Source organism: Panicum virgatum, chromosome 8K, assembly GCF_016808335.1.
Source record: "Panicum virgatum strain AP13 chromosome 8K, P.virgatum_v5, whole genome shotgun sequence".
In the NCBI taxonomy this organism is placed as follows: Eukaryota; Viridiplantae; Streptophyta; class Magnoliopsida; order Poales; family Poaceae; genus Panicum; species Panicum virgatum.
Genome location: NC_053143.1, coordinates 44,238,476 through 44,243,893, shown reverse-complemented (window position 1 = coordinate 44,243,893; position 5,418 = coordinate 44,238,476).

The following is a 5,418-nucleotide window of genomic DNA, read 5'->3' as shown; positions in this document are numbered from 1 at the left end:
ACTGCTGCAGTGAAGGAAACGTTCCCAGCCCATCCATGTTCTGTTATACCAACTCTTGGCCTGGATTTTTCCTTTTCAGCTTCTGTTAGCGTTTGCCTGTGGAGTTTGTTAGTGCCAGGTTTCCTTGTTTCTGCTGTTTGGCTGTCTGTTCTGGGGATACAAACTCATAAAGTTCGTTACCTTGGTAATGAAATTTGGGCATCTTACTATGATGGGGAAAAAAATGTCTGGACTGCACTGCCACGGATCTTTGACATGGCGATGCCAGAACTAACACCGGCGCAAAATGATGGATTAAGACAACCGAGGTGCTTGGAGCATGCGTATCAAAGATTGAATAGAATTGAGGCGCGGTCTGTACGTGCCTGCCTAATTTAATTGGCGACTACAAGGCTAAATGCGGCTCTATGCGGAACGACCTAGGAAATTTGTTGAATTTAATTGGCAGTATGTGCAGTCGAGTTGACATGGAATCGCATGTGTATACGCACATCAGTTGTGACTGACGGTTAATTAAACACAACTAGAGAAATAACTCAGACTGTTACTGTATAGCTAATTCACATGAGCTTACATACATCCTCTTGGGATACACGTAGGATTAAGGAACGGCCGAGCTGGGTGCCTGGATCCATCTGCATAGCTTCGGCTCCTAACCATCGGCCATCGTCTCTACATCCGAGCGACCTTGACCTGCTTGATGCATAGTTTCGGCCCGCCCAGCGGCATAAATCATAACACAAACAAGCCTCCCTCCCGCACTTCTTAATCGAATAATTAAGAAATGGTTTTCTTTGTTACTCAATTTTTGATTGCTGGCTCGAAAACAATGGCACCGCATTACTACTCGTCTCCTCGCCAACAATGGCCGATGCGAACAAGTGATACTCCATGGAAACATCGTTGGTTTTGATTGGATGTGTATTTCGGTACACAAGGTTTAGGTTGGGCTAGGCTGGACTGGACACGATGGTCCTAGGTAGGTAGCAATGATTAAGAAAACATCAATACTATGACTTAATAATTATTATTAAACATCTTTGTGATTCATGCAATTTTAAAAAGAGGACTACCTTAGCATGCTAATTGTCAATTGAATAAATTTCACTGGCGGTCCATAAACTTGTATCGAGTTCTCGTCCCAGTCCCTCGATACTCCTAAAAGTTAAAATACACATAATTGTCCTTATTAGACATGTTCCACACTTTCATCCCGATCCTCAAACTTGTCTCGAGTTCTCATCCCTGTCCTCATACTCTAAAAATTCACATAATGGTACGTAAACTTATCCCACGCTCTCAAACAAGTCCATACACTTCCAAAATTTTTAGAAAAAAAATGTAATTTCTTTTCTAAACTTACAATTTCAAATTGAGTTCTAATCTCACTTAAAATTGATAAAACATTTCATGAGGCAATCATCTTGGATACAACATTTGATGATTTTTAGAGTTGTTACTTTAATATATTTATCCAATAGTTGATTTTATTTTAGAGATTAAAATAATATTAAAAATATTTATCCTTTGCTCTAAAAATCATGAGAAAGTCACAAAAATTAATTCAAATCTATGTTATTTAGAGATTTTGATATTTCACTCAATTTGTGATAACTTATCCACAAATTTTGGATCCACTTTGAGCGAATCCAAATTAATGTGAAATAATCCAAACAAATATGGTACAATTTGCAGAAAAATTTCTAAATAAATAGTGCATTTTAGAAGCATATTTAACTAGGGCAAGTTTAAGAACTAGGATAAAAACGTGGAAAAATTTACCGAATAGTATATCCATCTTGAGAGTACGAGGATCATCGGGACGAGAACTCAATATAAGTTTAAGGACCGGAATGAGAGCATGGAATGAGTTTAAGGACTATTATATGCATTTTTAAGAGTACCAGGACTAGGAAGAGAACTCGGTACAAGTTTAAAGACTGCCAATAAAATTTACTCTCGTCAATTTGTCATCAAGTGAATGCACTGCATTACTGCAACCACCACCACCAACAGTTTAGGAGAAATGGCCATTATAAAAGGGAGCACCCCTTTACCTAGCTTACACCCGGACAACATTTTAATTTGTATAGCTAGTTCATTGATGCCAACACTAACCTAAGATCCGGAACCCTATAATCAAACCATGAGTGGGACAAGGGACTCATGGGATTAGGAGGTGTCGGGAACCACGTCACTACAATTTCCTCGTGAAGGTGTTCATCATTTGGTGGTCAATCTCCCTACAGGTGCAGGTCTGCTCCGAGCTCTTGGGAACACAGCTAAATAATAATTTTGAATCGATCGCTGGTTTCTGGTTTAGTCAGAAGAAGCACCTAATTACTAGCATGTGTTCTTCTGCTGCGTTATGGGCGTTATGGAAGCTAAGAAATGCTATGTGCTTCCGTGGACAGGTGTGATCAGACATTCGAGTGATGTTGTACAAGATGCCGGGCATGGTGGTCGGACATGCGAGTGATGTTGTACAAGATGCAGGGCATGCTGAGAAGATGGAGAGTTCTGTGCAAAGAGCAGGCGGTGCTGCAGGTGGATGTTCTGGTGCAAAGCTGGAGGACAAGGAAAAAAGAACCGCTGCGCCTTGGGTGGCAGGACTCAGCGATACAAGAGCAAAGCTGGGGGAATCAGGCTCCACTGGAAAGTTCATGGAGTTCTGGCGTAGCTCCTCGCATTAGTCTGAGCGTTGGTGATATTGTGTGAATCTTGTTGACCTGAACTGAGCGGGCGCGCTTCGAATACTTGAATGCTTTGAACCTGTGCATTTTATCTCCGTGATGGAATAAAACGGGGGAAACCTTTGTTCTAAAAAAAAATAGCTTGTATTAACTTGTTCCGAACCGGCTCTAAGGCAATCCATGATGCTCCGCCCCTGCCTATTGCCAAATGGTGCAGACTCATAGGGTTTCTTGACACTGCCCTCCAGCCAGCCATTCTGTCTGAGTTGTTGATGTTTAATTTGCATTCTCTATGTCGCAGGCACTGCATGGAGAAGACAAGTGAATTATCTTCTTTAGGTGATGATCGCAAAACATCAGCTGTTAGTTTGTGAAGATGCTTTATGATGTATACAATTATATTAGCCATTCGCAGCAAATAAACATCAAGTAACCATGAATCGATTTCACATATCTACCAGCTTTGCAGGATGTCCAAAATCCTTAGCTTGTTCTGTTCAGACCAAACATGGATAGGGAAACGGAAATCATCAATAGAAAGCCAGGGTAATCATCAAATTTTTGTTGATGATTGAAAAACCGATGGTAATGGCCATTCTCATGATCAGCACATGCTACAGTAGCCTGCAGATATGTGTGCGGCCAACCCCAAAATGGTGTCCAGCCCAAACATGAAGATGGTGGTTCAAACACATAAATGATTTCAATTTTTTATCTAACAAACATGCATGTAATGTAAAGCCTTTGTAATAGTACAAGATAAGGTACCATGTAGTGTTAATGGAGAACTATGTACCCCATTGACCCCACCTTATAAAGCATCACCCTTCTGATAAAGGATATATACTGATACATCGCCTCTTGATTCTTGCCATATCATATATCCTTGTTATCCATATAACTGCTATATGTGTAGTCCCAATGTTCGTCGCCGTCCAATACTAAACTTTAGGGCTGACGAACACCTTGGCGAGAGTTGGAAGGGGACCATTGACACCGTGCCTTCAGAGTAGAAGGCATCAGGAACCATGTCCCCTCTCATATTCCTCTCATATTGCAGGCGGTGCAGAACTAACATGCACGAGATTAAGGGTCAACAGACCTGCTCCATGCGTTTCTTGAACATGTCCGAGTGCATCTTGAGGCCCGAAGCCAGCCGGTGGCGGAGCTCCTCATGCGGCAGGCTAGGGAAGCTGCCCCACCTACTGCTGGAGTCGCATCACTAGGACCCCATCTTCTTGCCTTCCGATGAGGTAGCGAGCAATGGAGTGGTGGCAATTATGCCCCACCTAAATTTTTGTTCGAGCTCCGCCACTGCCGGTGTAGAAACATTGCCGCTTGTGATCATTATTCCCTAGTTAAGAAACCCTCAGAACCATTGAACATCACTCTTCCTGTGCTCTTGTGTACTTTGAACTGATTAGGGGCGGACCTACACTCACCCCAGCAAGGGCACAGGCCGCCACTCAATTTCCTACCCAACATAGTACATTGCAAATTTCCACCGGATGCCCCACCTCAACTTAATCACAAGGCCCTCAGCCAATGCTAATTTACCTTAATCGGTTTTGTTGCTATGGATGCATTATTCCATATGCATTTCGGCTACCATTATAAGATTTATTTGTACAAGTTCATTTTTTTATCCTCTCCTTTTTTGCCTTTCTGGAGAATTGATTCTAATGGTTGTTCTTTTAGTATATAGAAAACGTACTGCCTTTTTTGCCAAAAAAAAACTATGTACATTGTTAAAGGTCTTGGCTCGAAGCTACATATACACTGCAAACAGTTAACAACATCGATGAAGTAAATTATGAGGCTAATGGCGCAAAATCAAGCATCTGAAGAAGACACGCATGCGCCAAGCAAATAATTTCTGAAAAAACTACACAGCACAAAACCAGAAAGAAACAGAGTAGCAGGGTATTACGTAGTGGTTTGGCTGACCACTCCCTGATCTTTGATAAGATCAGACTGACATTACCAAATAGCGTGTCCGCGTCCTTATCATTGCTGCATATCAGATGCAAAAGTTCAGACTGAGAGGCAGCAGGCAAACTGCACTTGAAGAAAACAAAATCTACATAAGCAAGGCACACATATTAACAGCATAATCATTTTGCATCTCTCCGTGTCAGCTCCTGATACATCATTGACAGCATGCAAATGGTTTCTTTAGTCAATTGATCATGAAACATCAGCTGCTAATTTTGCTTGTGCTTTTGATGGAGCTGTTAAATAACAGATCGTAGAGTGGAAATTGTTCAAAAGTTCACATAACAGAGTTTCAACTTTCCAATTAGAGAGCTAAATCAGTTTTCAATCTAAGAAGCCATTGAAGATAAGCAATCTTTCCGAAATCTTCTGGTTTTAAGAAGTTGCCAGTATTTTCAGAAATAAATTGAAGTGTATCAAGCTTTGCCGCTAAGCTAGTAGTGAAGAACAACATTCAAAGTCCATGTTTTGTTTAATCGAAGCATGGACATGCAGTTCGTCATGATGCGAAGAAAGGTAGTGTTCCTTGAAGTCCGGAAAATTTTTCACTCATCGGTTTGTCTCCCATGTATCGGAGGTAAATCAGATGAACTTTACCTCTTTTGTGCTGCTTTATACAATTGTCATTGAGATTATTAGTCAACTGAGCTTTCACCAACAAAACGTACTAATAATTGATTCACTCCACTCCATCTAGCTACCAATGAAACATTATATGTGTGAATGTATG